Source organism: Sphaeramia orbicularis, chromosome 10 (genome assembly GCF_902148855.1).
Source record: "Sphaeramia orbicularis chromosome 10, fSphaOr1.1, whole genome shotgun sequence".
Classification (NCBI taxonomy): Eukaryota; Metazoa; Chordata; class Actinopteri; order Kurtiformes; family Apogonidae; genus Sphaeramia; species Sphaeramia orbicularis.
This window is the reverse complement of record NC_043966.1, coordinates 10,417,046-10,435,552: the sequence shown is the minus strand read 5'-3', so window position 1 is coordinate 10,435,552 and position 18,507 is coordinate 10,417,046.

Here is an 18,507-nt window from a genome sequence, read left to right as displayed (position 1 = left end):
CTTTTATGACATTATAGACATATTATTTTGAAAATAAATTTGCAATAGTGCGATTAAAAGGTCATAATTTAGAAATGGTAAGCCTTTTTGATGACAGTTTCCAGTTACAGCGAACGCAACAAGCTAAGCAACAACTTTCACTTCTGTTGGAGCGGACGACTAATGCTAATGTGTTGGTGGTGGGCGGGGCTAATAGGCTGAGTATTTCACCATGTGTAAACCCAAATGAAAGTAAAACCTCACAAAATTTTCCAAGTTCTCCATTATGCGGCGAGTGGGTACAACTTTATTCTTGTAAATTATATTTTTCCCACCTGTTTTTCAAATTAGGACGTTATAAACTACATTTTAGTTGAATTATTTAAATAAATTGATAGGATTCATGGTTCAACAGTTATTAAACATTTTTGATCAGTAAAAGCTTTTAGTTGCCGGCAGCTGCTTTGGTCTTTGAAGGATAAATCAAAGATACGCTGTGCATCCAGTCTCTTTTGTTCACCATAAAGACGATGATTATTACAGCGTTAATGGAAGAACATTGACTGGTTTGGTTGTGCAATGCTATATCTATCATATTATTGCGTAACTATTCTATATGGAAACCTTGGTTGTCAATTATTGTGCGTCTGGTCTGGTCTCGGGCTCAACATCTTGGTCTTTAGTTCAAAATTATCCTGTTTTTCTGCCTTTTCAAGTGGGCTGAATACACCCGCTACCAAAGGCACTTGTATTAAACAAACTACACATAAAGTAGAAGGTTAATCCTGGCTGATTCACATTCATTTATCAAAAGTAGTGGTTGCTGTAGACTGATTTTTTTGCCGGAGCTCAGAGCCATAACAAGGCAATAACATTTCACACCTGTTGATGTTTTTATGCAAATAATGAGCAAACTGAAAATCCTTCGGTGCCTTATTAGCGGCTGCAGGTTTCGCAGTGAGTCATTAACATAAACAACTGCTACAGACCTTTTTAGATGTTGAAGATGATAAAGTGTGAAAAAAGTATGGGTGTCAGCTTTTACTCTGACTGTAGCGTGGTGTTTCAGTAAAGCCAATGCCATACTTTAATCCGCTGTGCATGCGTTTTCCAACCGAAGTGGCCGTTTTTATTGGGAGAGAGGAAAATGTGTAGAAAATATGACATGTAAAGGAATTTTCCCAAATAAAAACAGCTTTTGGACAAGTTTATCAATGTTGACATTAAATTCATGTGAAATTCAGAGGAAAGGCCTTAGTTTTAAAAGACTAAGAAGACTAAAAAAAGATTAACCCTTTCATGCATGAATTATGAGAACCTTAGTTGAGATTTTTTCCTGAGTGTTTTTATTCCTCTTGAGGCATTAAAAAAAACAATGCGATTGAATTTTTTTTATTGAACCTTTTTTTTATGAAGGTAGATTTGTTTCTTTATTGCTCTAACCATAAAAAAATACTTTCAATTTAAAAAAAATTGCAATAAAAAAAACCTTTTCAAAGAAAAAGTGTTTGAATGCAAAATAAAAAAAAAAAAAAAAAAAAAAAAATATATATATATATATATATATATATATATATATATATATATTACATACATACATACATACATACATACATACATACACACACACACACACACACACACACACACACACACACACACACACACACACACATATATACAGGGTGGGGAAGCAAAATTTACAATGAACATTTAGTTGTTTTTTCTCAGCAGGCACTACGTCAATTGTTTTGAAACCAAACATATATTGATGTCATAATCATACCTAACACTATTATCCATACCTTTTCAGAAACTTTTGCCCATATGAGTAATCAGGAAAGCAAACGTCAAAGAGTGTGTGATTTGCTGAATGCACTCGTCACACCAAAGGAGATTTCAAAAATAGTTGGTGTCCATAAAGACTGTTTATAATGGAAAGAAGAGAATGACTATGAGCAAAACTATTACGAGAAAGTCTGGAAGATACTATTAAAGAAGAATGGGAGAAGTTGTCACCTGAATATTTGAGGAACACTTGCGCAAGTTTCAGGAAGCGTGTGAAGGTAGTTATTGAGAAAGAAGGAGGACACATAGAATAAAAACATTTTCTATTATGTCAATTTTCTTGCAGCAAATAAATTCTCATGACTTTCAATAAACTAATTGGTCATACACTGTCTTGGAATCCCTGCCTCAAAATATTGTAAATTTTGCTTCCCCACCCATATGAAAGTGGCCTGGGTTGGATTTAAAAAAATTGGATTTGTGCTGTTCAAACTGTCTTTAACAGATCGGACACAGGTCACATTTGGGCAAAAAAAATCAGATTTGGGACACAGTTGCCTTCAGTGTGAACGTAGCCTCTTTATTTGTGTTCTTATACTGTACAATATTAATCATTGCTTTGTAAATTCTTGTATTTTTATGTCATTGAACACTGTTGTTGACTTTTTAAATTTTTTTATTTGTTATTATTATGGTGTAAATGCTCGATGCTTTACACATTTAAGTTGATGTAAGCAGTGTATTAGTTAAAAAGGATAGGCAAAACAATAAGCTTTTGCTTCTAGCCTATTCCTTTTTTGGTTTTTATTAGGGATGTCCGATATTATCGGCCCAATATTGGCATAAAAATGTAATAACGGTGAATACCATTATCGTTTTTTTTGCCTATCATTAAAACTGATAAAATAATGCCTTGATTTCGCTGGCATTTACCGACGCGTAAATGAAACATTGTTTGTAGCTGAAAGAAATGTGCAGTTTTCAAAATTGTACAGGAGAGTTGCCACACTGTAATAGACTCATGGAGGGAGGGAGAGAAAATACATAAATCTGGCATTTTTTCCACAACTTAAGTTGAAGTATGTATTCTTTGCACAGACAGTGTTTACATTTTGAAAGCCTTGTTGCATTTGAGAATGCATCCAATGGGGAATCACTATAAAATTAGGCATGATGTGTTAATTCCATGACAGGAGATATGTGATGTTACCTAAAATTAGTTTAATATCCCACATATATCGGCAGTGGTGTCGGTAGATATCGGAATCGGAAATTAAGCGTTGGACAATATCGGCATATCGGTTTTTGGCAAAAAAGTCAATATCAGACATCCCTAGCTTTTATGTTTATTACAATTGCAACAATGTCTGATGTAAAACCAAAAATAAATGTGTTCATTCATTCTTCCATTCATTCTGTATTGGACTGAAAAACCTAATTTCGTTGCACACATATAACAGCAATTACGTTTATTCTGATTGCGATTATTTCATATCTTAACTTTTTGAGTGTGTTTTTGTTAAATTACCACTATATAATGAATGTACTCCCTCTAGCCCCTTCAGTGTTCCTCTCCCTGTTATTTCATGTTACTGTAATAAAGAAAACACCATAAAGTCACATACTGAGTGGTTCAGCTGGTGTTGCATCAGTTACTAAGAAGTGAGACTCAACAAAGGGTCAATTCATGACATACTTTTGGAATTTTGGTCCCAAAGAGACACAACATTACTCTTTTGGGTGTCAACCTAAAAAAGTTTTGGAATCACTGCCCTGTACAACATCCCAATGTCATGGGAAAACTGAAACAGAAATATAAAAAAATAATAAAGCTGAACATCTTGATTTCATGTCCTTATGAGACTTATTCAGATCGACCCATAAATGCAATACAAGAGCAAAAACAACTGTGCATTTTGTAAGATATGAACCCATAAAGACCCAGTGCTACTTTTGTGCCAGTTACGATTTTTGTTCCTCTATATTTAACTTTTCATAAGTGATATGTCACCATTTATTACAATATTATCCTCTATATTTTGTGTTTTTTTTTTTTTTTTTTTTTTTTTTTCCTGTTTTTAATTCACTGATCATGTAGATGTTCATAAAAGCTCAGATTGAAGTTGAGGGATATTATATCTGAAACAGAGAACACTGAAGATAAAGTGACTTTTTCAGCAAATCTATCATTAACTGAACATTAAACCCAGTGTGTCCATCCACTGTCATTGATCAAATTCCATGGGTTTTATTGGTGAATCAATGTTGTAGAAGATGACGGTGTTTCCATGGTAACTATGGAGCCTCTGATCGTCCAAATGGGTCATTTCTGATGACCATGAAAAAATGATAAACTGTATTTTACACCAATTATTTACATGTATTGATAGGATTAGTGGATCAACAGGTATTAAACAGTTTAGATCAGTAGATGGTCTCAGTTCCAGCGGCTGTTTGGGTCTTTATGGATTTACTAACTGAGCTTCACCTTCCTCTTGTGTTCGCTTCTGTTACCATCCCTTATATGGTAAAGGATGATCTTAAATCAGCTGTACAAAACACTAAAAACAATTATCTATCATGCAGTTTGTTTCTCATCTCTTGGTTACCTTGTTAGGCTTCCTTATCCATGAAAATATTAGTTTTAATATTTTTGGTGTGTGCCTTTTTGTTTGTCAGTATACCCCCCCATGTGCACTCTGCAAGTCACCAACTCTATACTGAATTAACCTGACATGTCTGGACATACACGTCTTTGTTATCCAGTATACCTGCACAAAAACAAAACAAAGCATACAATGGGCATGAAATGGAAAGAGTACTGATAATACTGACAGATGTCTTATGATTTGTATCAGAAAGCCACTGTTTGGTGAATGAGTATAAATGTATAGCACTTATTCAGTTTATTTAGTTTTATTACTGCATTGGGCTGTTTTTTGTGTGTGTGTGTGTGTGTGTGTGGGGGGGGGGGGCGTAAAATTAATGTAAATAATTAAAATTGTAATGTAAGGTAGAGGAGACCCCAGGAAGAATAGCAACAGATGTTTCAGTTGCTAATGGGGATCTTAATAAATGAAATGAAATGAAATGAAAAATCCCCAAAAGCTCATATGACTGTGAGAGGAGCTGGCTGACAGTGCACTTGAGATTTCAGTTTTGGTTCTAATTATTGCTTTATAATCTTGTATTTATAACTGAGTTGAAACCAACTCTGACAACAGAAAGGTCATAATTTTAACCAGAGCATTTCATAATTTAGTGATTTTTTTTTTCTTTTTTTTTTGTATTTTTTTTTAAATAGAGGTTCCTGACAAAGACAAAAAGTCTTGATGTAATAAACAAATCAACAAAGCCTGGCTTCCCCTAAAATTACAAAAATTAAGTGGTTAAATATGTTCGGTTGTGTTGACATTTCAATAACTAAAAATGTGTTCGAACACGTTCATCTCACAGATGAGTTCGTTCAGAATCAGCTTTATCACAAACCAAGAGACTCGATGTTGTTCACTTCTCCTCCATTCCCGTGCCTCTGTTTTCTCCTCCATCTCTGCTCAGTGCATTTGTCCGTAGACTCCAGGCGTCTCTGGGCTTCAATGGGACTGAGTGGAACAGTTTTTTTCATTGCCTCAAAACTGGATGGTAATTGGATAAATACCACGATGTTGTCCCGCCCCTGGACACCCAGCGTCTCTGGGGGTGAATGGAGCTGTGGGCGGAGCTTGGCCGGGCTGGACACAGGGCTTCCACGTGCTGATTGGAGGATCAGTCGAAAGGCTGAATCCCGTTTGATTGACAGCTATTTGAGATCTACTCCTTCACTGACAGTTCAGTTTAATACTGTCGCACATTCTGCAGTGAAAGAGAGAGAGAAACCACTACGAAATTCCTCGTTCATTTCTCGCACTGTAAATAAAACATACTCATTGTACTTCCTTGTTTCAATTTAACATAATTTCAACGTTTTCTTGTTTAGTTGGTACGATAAGGTCACTGACCATTTTCTTAAAAAGGGGCCAAATTTATGTTTAAATAACTTTTTTTTTTTTTTTTTTTTTTTTTATGTAAGCCGACAATGAGCTTCCCCTGTCTGAAAGACGAGCAGCCGCCACTGGTCTGTACCGACCCTAACAGAAGAGGAAGGTTAAATCCCATTCTGCTGGTGTCTTATATTCATAACAGTGGTGACATGCAGACCAAACTTGAATCCAACATACAAAAAATCTGCCTAAGTGCCACATGTTTTGTTTTGAATTCCCTTTTTGTTGTGTTAGTTGAAGTTAATTTAGCTGTATAAGGGTTCTTTTGCCTTTGGAATCTCACTTTTATTTATTTATTTATTTATTTATTTATTTATTTATCTATGTGTTTAGTGTTTCTATTACAACTGGTATTACTGCATTGTCATTATTATTAATTTCTTTTTACTCTTTATATTATTGAAAGAAGTGATATTTACAGATATATAACTAGCATTTCTTTTTCTTTTATGTCATTTTTATTTATCCCTCTACTTCATGGAAAATATGCAAATGACATTCCTTTTTGTTTAAAGTACACTTAAGTCAAGGTGAGGTCATTCTATAAGCCTTTTGGGTTTCCGACCTCGCCTGCACATTTTCGTTCCCTTCTCTCCATCAAGAGAGATGTTTACATGTATTTGTCTTATTTCATACTGTATGTGCAAATAAATAAATAAAAACTCTAACAACGTTCATGGTGAGTTTAGATTGTAAACAAGGCAGATGGAGGAGACGGGGTGTGGCTGAGTTTCTATGTTTCAGATCCCGTATGAGGCAGGAATACTGATGGACTTCTCCATTGCAGTGCCGTTGCTTCCCCTCAGTGCATTTGCTTAGTCTTAAGAGAGGAGTCCTTTCATTAGGCAAATGCTTTGGCATGTTGACTGGCAGACTCAGACAGGAAGGCCATCCTCATTTTTGATTCCGATGGTGTCTGTGTGGCCCAAGAAGCAAGCGCAGCTGGGGAGTGACTCGAAAGCAGATTATCACTTTCATCCCCCCAAAAATCTTTGAAGCTATGCAACAGTAGACACAGTCCTTGAACCTGAGACGCAAGAACCAGCCTTAAAAATGAGAGAATCCAGTCTGTTTTGTATGCAGTCGAGTATCCCACAGAGGAAATGTAAATTCGAATGCACAAGACTGCATCAATATTCAGGTCGATGCGTTGTTAAAAGCGAGCACATTCATGTAGATAATTGGTTTGCATCACTGTTACTGTATTTGAAATCAAAAAATAGAGTTTCAAAAAAAATGTAAAAATACACAGAAATCGTTTTTACTGCAGGGCTGCGTCTTTAACTTCCCTTATCTCAAGGTGGCCAGGCAATCAAGACCCTGGTGAGGCTTTTCTGGAGCATCGCAGGGATCAAAATTAATGGAAGAAATCTCCATGAAGTTCTTAATGGCTTTAGAAATTTAAGGAGAGCTATGAAGTTGGAGTAAATTTTGTTGCAGCGAAGCAGATAAAAAAAAGAAGGCGATTCTTAACGCTGTGAATTTAGACCCAAAAATATATAGTACAGTGTTTTTCAACCTTGGGGTCGGGACCACACGTGGGGTCGCCTGGAATTCAAACGGGGTCCCTTGAAATTTGTAGTAATTATTATTTTTTTTAAATTATTAATAAAAAATATGTAGTGAGTTGACAGACAATCACAATACATAAACGACATGACAAACTGTGAAGCTGAAACTGAAGCACTGTGGTTCTGTTTATCTGTCAAATGTTCATTGTGGTCAGTTTCAGATGCTGCAGCTCTTTCATAATTCATAGTTTGAGTTCTTGTTTGTTCAGTATTAATTGTCAGCCTTGTAAATCCAAGCTGGACTGACTGTACATATCCTGACCAAGGAAAATCAAATTCTCCCTTTGTGCAGTAATCTACACCTGGCTTTACTGCCTCCGTCCATAATAATATACATTATATAACCTAAATGTTGTCTAAAGTCAAGGTTTATTTACAACATAGTTGGGGATGGGAATCATTAAGAATTTAACGATTCCGATTCCATTATCAATATTACTTATTGATCCGATTCCTTAGCGATTCTCAGATCGATTCTCATTGGGTGAGGGAATAAAAGAGTACAAACAGATGTGTTTGCATTAACTGTCTTTTATATTTCCATCTCTGCACAGAAAATATAACACATACAGTATGTACAAATAATGACAGATGGCCCGGTTGGGGGGGGGGGGCAGTAAAAGTCAAACTACAGACTCTTTACTAATTCCTCTATTGCTGCATTTCTACTATGTGGAACCGGTTCGACTCGGCTCGGCTTGTCTCCCATTGTTGTGCACCTCATTTCCTTTCCCTTCTTACCTTCAGAAACTTCTCTTTGAGGAGTTACGATGTTTGTTGCCCGCACCGGAACCGGCCCGGCGTTCATTCTGCCACTACATTCACAAGCTGAGTAGAATATCAAGTACGTGACATTCCTGTAAATGATTCACATGCTGTGGACAAATATTTGAGGATATTGGAGGGATTCCACCCTTTTGAAGACATGGAAGCTTTGACAGTGTTCCAAGTAAGTGGACCTGGTGTCGTCTTTTTAGACCATTTCTGCCTCAACGCCATGTTGGCTACGTTCTGACCAAAACAATGCAGCGTGCGTGTGACGTCATCGCGCATGCACAACGAAGGCGGAATCGATAAGCAGAATCGTTAAGCAGGCAGGCAAACGATTCCAAGGAATCGAGCTACTGGGAACTGGTTCTCAAAAAAGAACCGGTTCTCGATTCCCATCCCTAAACATAGTATAGCAAACTATTACATGATCAAAAACAAATTAATTTTAGCAAAAAAAAAAAATCTCCGTTTTGAATATCTTTGTGAGATTGTGAGTTGGTAAGATTTAGATTTTTGCAGTGCTCACTTTGTGCAGTCATCTCAACCTGACTTTTCTGCCTAATATACATTATATAGCCTAAATGTCGTCTAAAATTAATGTCTATTTGCAACATAGTATAGATCATGATCAAAAACAAATTAATTTTTAGTAAAAAAAAAAGTCTCCATTTTGAATGTCTGGGGTCGGCAGAAATTTGTGATGTTAAAATAGGGTCACGAGGCAAAAAAGGTTGGAAACCACTGATATAGTATGTGTAAATACACCACAAAATGTGTGATATGTGCATTTTGACAAAAAATAGAACTTTTGGATATTACAAAAAAATATGATGTGATGTTTTAATTACATATCAGAGTGGCTGTGAAATTTATGCTCTCTAATTTGCTCTAACTACAGCCTCAATACACGCTCGCATTTGCCACGTTTTTTTCTCACTGCAAAGCTTGAATAAATCAAGGAATTTGGAGATAGCGGCTGCAACTCTTGTAGCAGATCTATATTGGTTGTCCTGGTGGATGGAGCTTAATGAAATTTCATAGCCTCACTCTTACATGAGTAAATGAGAAATTAAGCATCAGAGACAGTTTCTCATTTCAGCCTAATTAAAGTTTTAATTGCTTGATGTTGAGTAACACGGCGTCTTGTGAAAAAGCAGACTCACCATTAGGCACACTGTGTAGTAGAAAGAGAGGCGAAAACACAAACAAAATAATACGTAGCATCTCTGCGCGCGAAGATAGTCGACTCCCACAGCGTTCTTAACCAAATGATAGAGGTTCATCCACAGGTTCGAGGTATTATTGGCTTTTATGTGCATGCGGTTGACATAACACGATAGCGCTGAGGAATACAGTAGGTGGACAAAAGACCTCGGAGGCTAATCCTATTGGTTTTGCCATCTCTAGGAATCTGCATTTTGCACGGCTGGGTTAAAGCTAATGGCTGCAGGGTGTGCATGCCAATCTCATTAGAGCCAGGTGTTGGGATTCAGCTCACCGTTCCCCGCTTTTCCCGCCGTGGCAGCGTGTACGTGCTGTCTAACACTAAGACCTGACACTGGTTTGCTCCATTTTCTCTCATCCTGAGCCCAGTGGACACCTGTGGTGGCAGTAATTGAAGGTTCTCACATCTTTTGCGATCATTCAACCCCCAATTCTGGCAGTTACTGGTCATCCTGTCTGTGGAAAATCTAACTTTTACATTAGTGCAATGCTTAAAATGATTGACTTTTTCTTATTATGTTGTGTGTTTTGTGACTTGTGAGGCTGTTTAAAGGGGTCATATTTTTTGCTAAACCCACTTTTATTAGTCTTTGATACAATGTTAAAAAAAAAAAAAAAAACAACCTAAAAATACGGTAATATTCCGCAGCTGGGGTGCCAAACAAATACTGTTAAATAACGGAAAATAACCATCTCATAAAATTATGGCAATTTGGACAGTTTATCAGGGCTAATACATGTTATACATTTACAAAAATACATTTATTCAGCAGTTTTGTTGTGAAACCTCCCGTAATTACACAAGATATTTGTCAATTAACAAACAAGTCTCGCTAAACTTACAGAACAAATACTTCTTTTACGGTTAATTGTCAGTAATTTTATCTCATTTATTTATTTATTTTTTTTTTAACAGTATTAAACTTTAAATTAACAGTTTAATCTCATAAATAGAAAATAAATATTTGTGAAGTTATGATACATTAGCAAATGTATTTTAACTGTATTCTTCCTGTGAAAAAAGAAAAAAAATCTTTTAAAAAATGGAAATTTTATGGTTATTCACAGTGACAGTTTTTTCACGTTATTTTACATTTGACATGTAAAATCACAGTCTGTTTTTGCAATTTTGTTGATACTTTCCTGTATCTTAAAAATACAGGAAAAATCTGTAAAATAAATAGTGAAAATTCTGTTAAATTACTTTTTTTTATTTTTTTTGTACAGTGTAGATTTATTTGTGTGTTTGGGGATCCTAATCGTTCAAAAAGTTTGTGTAAATGATAAACTGAGGCATAATACTGTTAAAACATGCTTATTTTTCTTAAGACATTTCAGGTTGTTCAAGTTATTCCGATTTTTAAGGAAATCTTGTAGATGTAAACATTTTTATAATGTAATGTAACTTTTTTCACTGTTGTTATTTTACTGGTCTGGCCCATTTAAGATCATATTGGGCTGAATGTGGCCCCTGAACTAAAATGAGTTTGACCCCCCTGATCTAAGTCACTCACTTATCTCATACATTTCAGTAGGTTTACACTGTTATTTATGGTAATACATATATGTTAAAAGGGTCATATTTTGATAAACCCACTTTTATAAGTGTTTGGTTCATTTCTTTGTGTATTTGGACCCTAATAGTTCAAAAAGTTTGTGTAAATAATAAACTGAGGCATAATATTGTTTAAAAAAAAAACCCATAATTTTTCTTAAGTCATTTCAGTTTGTTCAAGTTATTCTGATTATTTAAGGACATTTTGTAGATGTAAACATTTTTATAATGTAATTTTATTTTTTTACTGTTATTATTTTACTGGTCTGGCCCAGTTGAGATCATATTGGGCTGAATGTGGCCCCGGACCTAAAATGAGTTTGACAAGTTACTCTCATACCTCATACATTTTAATAGGTCACTGTCACATGCATGACATTATTTTAGGTTTACCTTCTTAAAATACATCATTTTGTGTAGATTTCATAGATATACATACTGTTATTTATGGTAATACATACATATTAAAAGGGTCATATTTTGCTAAACCCACTTTTATCAGTCTTTGATTCATTTATTTGCGTATTTGGATCCTAATAGTTCAAAAAGTTTAAATTTGAACCCTCCAGGTGCTGCAAAGCTATCTTAATTTTCATTCTGGCAAAAATCGAGTGGATTTCTACAACCTGTTTTAATTACTGCTAAATTTGTCACGTCTATAACAAGTTATGACATTTGCACATATCAGGTCAAAACTTCCGACGAACATTTCTCCGAGTACGACATAATTGTTTGTCAGCAGCAGCATTTGTAGTAAAAACTGAAAATATGTCCAAACTTTGAGCCGATGACCTAAAATGTTCAGCTGTTGGTTGTATTAACGAACACAAGTGGCTGAACGGGACAGAAAGCACGGTCAACAACCTGTAGGGGGCGGGGCCTGAAGTGGCTCATGTGCATTTAAAGGGCCAGCGCTCAAAACTACCTTTCTGGTGTCATTACTCAGAAATATTGTTGAAGATGGACCTGTGGAGTTGAATTAATGAAGAATTCAGACCCAAGCAGAGCATTTACAGTTTATGTAGACCACAGGGAAATGTTTGAAAATGCATAATTCCATTTAAAAAAGTTAAATATCACTCCTTTAGGCTGCAGGAGGCTCATGATGACAAAGGGGCATTTGTTCAAAAAAGGTTGAGAAGCACTGATTTAAATGAACCAAATAAAACTGAAGTGGACTCATATAATATAAAAACGCCTTCTAAAAACTAAATAACCTGGTGAAGATCAGATACCACAAAAATTGTTCTAGTCTCTGAGGGTTGACCTTCATCACTGGGTTAAGAACGAGGAACTCAGTTTATTTTTAAGGGTCACTGTATTCGGACTGAATTGGATTCTAGTTCTTGTGGCTCAAATGGGTTTAGTACAAACCCAACAAAAAGACTATATCGATCATCTTGTTTAGTTTCATTCTTTATGATCCTCTACTGCATCCCTCAACATTCACCGTCCACTATTGTCTGATGCTATTACAGTCACATATTTAGTCCTGGATTCATTTTTCAGGTTGTATCAATATGTGACACTTGAGAGATCCAACTGGGTCTAAGCTACAGACCGCTAGAGTTTCACAGCTGAGAATACTGCTTATTTGTAATGTAATCTAATGTAAAATGTTCTTCTTTTATTTTTTTTTAATTGTTCAGATTTGGCTGAGAATACTGCTTATTTGTAATGTAATCTAATGTATAATGTTCGTCGTCTTCTTTTTTTTTTTTTTTTTTTTTTTTTTGAATTTTTCCGATTTGACTGAGAATACTGCTTATTTGTAATGTAATCTAATGTAAAATGTTCTTTTTTTTTTTTTTTTTTAATTGTTCAGATTTGGCTGGTTGGGTACTGAACAGGTTACAACCACTGGCGCTGAGAAGTGACGCTCATGTAAAATGTCAATCTGCAGTTCCTTAAATATCCACTAGGGGGCTGGCTCCAAGAGAGAGTCAATCCCCACTGACTCCATATTAAAATGTCAGATTTTATAGCAGAAATGCACATGTTTGAAGCCGGGTGCAAACAATGGTTTTGGTCTGTTGTCAGTTTCCCACTGCCGAACTGACTGATTGATTGATTGATGTATTTATTTCGATTATGAATGTCAAAGCAGAAGAAATAAATAAACAAAACACTTAAATATATGACATATAATACATATTCGAAAAGGAGAAGAAGCATAACTCATAAACCCCCACCCCTTCTCCTTAAAGAATTAAAAACATTAATAATCTTCCTAGACAACTGTATAGAGGGAGAATTTTTATATCATTAATATTGCATCCAAGAAATGAAACTATCCGTTAGCTGTGCTCTGTGGACTTTGATTGACAGCTAGTATTAGCTTAGCTGAGTCACACATTACCAGCTCTTGCTTATTGGATAAAACTTATTTTTTCTATCCTGACAGGACGCCCTGCTGAAGCCGAGTTTAAGGACGAAAAGAACAGGAACCACTGGAGACGTCGGCCAGGAAGTTCACAGGTACACAATTACAACAATCAGTACATCTTAGCCGCATTAGCTGATGTTAGCATGAATTTGTACTGAAATATAAGGTCTGTCAGCTAGTTTTATAATAATCTCAGGTAGCCCTAAATAGTGTTTTCATACATTTAATGACTTTAATGTCACTGTTCCGAATAAAATGAATGAAATCTTTATTTGAAACATGTAGAACAAAACAAGTAAATACAAATATTGTTATAATTTCCGTAAAGTGTTCGAAATGGCTTGTCATGAATTGCATAAATATACCCGGCAGTTATAATTGGTGTGTTATCTGTATATCTGTATTCTAAGCTCTCTGCGTGTATGTTCACGCCACGTCCAATACCACTCGATTAGCGGTTATGAATATGTAAACCGGAGATCTTGACATAAATTGACATACGATCAAATGGCGATGAATAACACGCGAAAGAATGAAAATATGTATGTATAGCACATCAAATGCCATAAGAAGTGGCGTGACATACAACACGATTTCATGAGATCAGTTTGTAAATGGAGTAGGCTGAAGCAAAATTATTCATTCATTATATTTACTCATTTGTACCCCAAATTCAACTCATTACAACACACAAACTATATTAATGTATATTAATATAACATGTATTTGATCATATCAAAAATATAATAATTGTTGTATCAGTATTATATCAGTTATTTTTCAGGAAACGGGAAAAACAATGTGTATATATTAACAAATGAATGGAGTTCAGAGATGTAGTCATAAGCTGTTTTCAACACTTTTCATTGGTTAAATATTTCTAAACCTTCAGGCCAATGGAAGACTGGCCAACAGAATCCTTCTATGTAAAAAAAAAAAAAAAAAAAAAAAGACCAAAAATGGACTTAGGAGGTCTCCACCTGGCAGCGACGATATGCAATATAATTCTACATCATAATCCACTACATAAATTAATATAAATACAATGTAAAATTTGCTATAATTTCCACTTATAATCAACCTTCTTTATCATTTACACAATACATATATAATCTTTCAGTTGTTTTTTATACAACCCCCAAACTATTTTAGCTTATATAAATAATATATATAAACTGTATAATATATACATGTATTCCACTACATATTAGCCAAGATACTTACACTACATTCAATCACACCTTAATGTTCTGCTTTGATATTCAGAGTTCAGCATTCAAACACAACTATTAACTTTTATTAAGGAGGTGATAATACTCGATGGCATTTGATGTTGGTGTTAGTAGATGCAGATGTAGTCTGTGTCTTCAGTAAGTTTTAGATTCACCCTCTTAATGAAATGTGTATTTGCATCCATCCATCCATCCATCCACCCACACGAGAAAAAATCTAAATCTTACCAAGTGTATTTTTCTCATTTCTAGTCAAAATATCTCATCACACTTAAAATAAGACATAATCACCTAAAGAGCAACTTTTCAGTGAGTTATAAGAACTTATTAGACAATAGATCTTGAAAATCTTATTTCAAGAAATCTTACCAAGATAATTTTCACTTGTTCAATTGGCAGATTTTTTTGCTTGAGTTAAGCAAAAAAAAAAAAAAAAAAAAAAAAATTGAACTAGGCAAAAAAAAAATCGGTGAAAATTATCTTGGTAAGACTTCTTGAAATAAGATTTTCCAGATCTATTGTCTAAAAATAAGTTCTTATATCTCAGTGAAAAGTTACTCTTTAGGTCAGGGGTGTCAAACATGCAGCCCGGGGGCCAAAATCGGCCTGCCAAAGAGTTCAATCTGGCCCGCGGGATGAATTTGCAAAGTGCAAAAATTACACTGAAGATATGAACAACCAATTATGTCGAACTATTTTAGTTCAGGGGCCACACACTGACCAATGTGATCTCCAGTAAAATAATAGGAAAATAACCTATGACTCCAAATGTCCTTCTTGGTTTAATGTGAAAAACCAAAATATTACATTATGCCAATAAATATTATGCCAAATATTTGTGTTTGTTTTAGTGAAAAAAACAAAACAAAACATTAAATCATGAAAATATTTACTTTTACATACTACCCAAACAAAAAAGATGACAATAACCTGAAAAAACTGAAATTTCTTACGAAAATTAAGGGCAATTTTAACAATATTCTGCCTTTTACTAAATGTTTTGTGTCTTTGTGAATGTATAAATGATACAATGAGGCATAATATTGTTAAAATTGCACTTATTTTTCTAAAGAAATTTCAGTTTTTTCAGGTGATTTTAGTCTTTTTTTGTTTGGGTAATTTGTAAAAAGACATATTTTCATTATTTTAATGTTATTTGTTTGCACTAAAACAAAGAAAAGTTTGGAGTTGTCATTATTTATAGGTTATTATGCTCTTATTTTACCGGTCCGGCCCACTTGAGATCAAAGTGGCCGAATGTGGCCCCTGAACGAATATGAGTTTGACACCCCTGCTTTCGGTGATTATGTCTTATTTTAAATGTGATGAGATATTTTGATGAGAAATGAGTAAAATGCACTTGGTAAGATTTGATTTTTTTTCCAGTGCATACATGCATCCATCCACACACACGTATACACACACACATACACCCACACCCTGGATGTGTCACCAGCGAGATCATGTAAAGCTCATTATTTATTTACATACAGTCACAGGTAATAACACATTTCTCTCAGACCACATATGTATTAGTACTGCTTTTGACTGACTTTATTTCTGAAGAAAATCTGGTAACACTTTACTTGAAGGTCTAGTTTATAATGCATTAAGCGCACATTCATAAGACATTATAATGGATTTATAATGCATTATAAAAGTCATTACAACAGTTTATGATCATGTACAACAACTTACACCAAGGTTAATAAAGTATTATAAGTGTAGGCATAATGTATTATAAATTCAGCTTTCATAATGTTTTATACATCCATACCAAAGTGACAACAGGGTTTGTAGGAAGAATCTCCAGTCCTGGGTTACGTAACACATTCTAACCATCATAACTCTAGCTAGTTATAAAGACACAGAGAACTGCTCTGACATGTAGCTTCTGAAACTGAATAATGCCTTAGAAACATCAATAATAAGTTACAGGATGACTGATGATATTATAACACAAGTATGATGACGTATGAGCAGTATCTGCTGGCTCTGAGTAAAGTGTAAGTCAAAAATTATACATCCAAGTGTTCTGAATAACTCTATTTTGCAAAAACAAAACATTAAAAGAACAGAGACCGTAAATAGAAGTGTTATATGTTGCTTTATACATAAATAAAAAATAATATGGCAGCTCTGCAGCTCTGGCAGCTTTGTTAATTCAAATACATTCTTTTTTTTTTTTTTTAATAAATATGAAAATATGAAATCCCTAAAATAGATGGATATAGGGACCAGTGACAAAACCTAACAAAAGTTCCCCACCTAAAAAAATAAATTCCTTCACACTGCTTTGGTATGGATGTATAAAACATAATGAAAGCTGAATTTATAATACATTATGCCTACACTTATAATACTTTATTAACCTTGGTATACGTTGTTTTAGATGATCATAAACTGTTGTAATGACTTTTATAATGCATTATAAATGCATTATAATGTCTTATGAACGTGCGCTTAAAGCATTATAAACTACACCTTCAAGTAAAGTGATACCGAACATCCTTCAAGCAACCCTCTTTGACTCATGTGACGCTCACTTGTATATTTACCAGCGTGTAAAGTTACTGCCGGTACGTGGTCAAAGCAAACGGTTTCAAGCACCACATATGAATTAATGGTGAACGGTTGCTTTATGGATATCACCTTGGTAATGATAAGTCACCGTGATGAGTGGCAAGTGTTGTGCTGACTAAGTGATTGGAAGAGACACAAGATGAATATTACATTAACTCCCTTAAGGCAAAAATAAAATGGCCGCAAGTTCATATCTGTGAGTGATGTTATACCCTGCGTACCTACGTCAACAGTAGTATATCTATGCGCTGCATGGTTGAGCTCCTGTGTGTCAAATGAACACGCCGTTGCAGGACTGCAGACTCATCACCATAATACAGTCAGTCTGTGAAGTGAAAAGTGAGAAGGAGTTTTTTTTTTATTTTTTTATTTTTTTCCCCTCACCCTGTCCGACGCATCCGGAATATTACCACGAATACCAGCTGGAAGCCTCATAAATCATCTGGGTCTACAGGACAAAGGGGATCACATTGCACCAGGGCGAAGCAGATGCTAAAGGGTTCAACTTTAGCAACGATAAGAGCTTCCATTCAGAGAAAAGGGTTGTGGGAAGTAGATTATCGGTACAAGCGAGGTCAGGGGATGGGAGTATAATTAATACTGTATGAGTTAAACCTATGACATGCTTCTCCTGCTACCAACCGCTATCTGATTTAAGTAGAAAAGACAGAGGAGAAAATGTGGGTGGAGAGCAAAGCAGTGGGTGGGTTAGGAAAGGGGGGGTATGAGTGGGACCCTGCGAGGACTGAGAAAACGGTTCGCACTCGCTTTTCAGGGCTCAGTATTGCTCTGTCTCTTCTTATTAGAAAGCTAATGCAACTGTCTGTTCTAATAGTGGAGAGCAGCTTTTATTCTTTTTTTTTCCCCCCTCTTTCGCAACCTTTTTCTATTCCGTTCAGCACTAATCTGTGCAGTGGCAGCAGATGATAAGACGGGGCACATTCACTTACTCTCGGCGCTTTTTTACAAGCTTTGTCGAAGCTCAATCCGTACAGTCGTTTGTTTCAACAACTTTGCGGGGGGAAATCCGAGAAAAAAGGTGAAAACTTTTCCAGGTGATTTTTTTTTTTTTTTTTTTTTTCTGTAGAGTTATGGTTGTAATTCTTTAGAGGTTTTCTGTTGATATTGCCCTCCAAAACCTGGAAGAAAGCGCGGCCGTCTTTGTTTTAAGCACAAAGAAGCTGCAGTTTTAAGGCCTTTGAAGTGCACAAAGTGTTGGAGCTTATAGAGGTATTGTTCTTGGGGAGAGGGGATGAATTTTAGAGTGAATTTAAATCTTTAGGCTTAACTTTTACTGGCACTTGTATTGTAAAGATCAAACGTGTCTTACTGGACCTTGAATGCAAACGAAGAACCCCCAGGCCAAATAGAAGGAAAA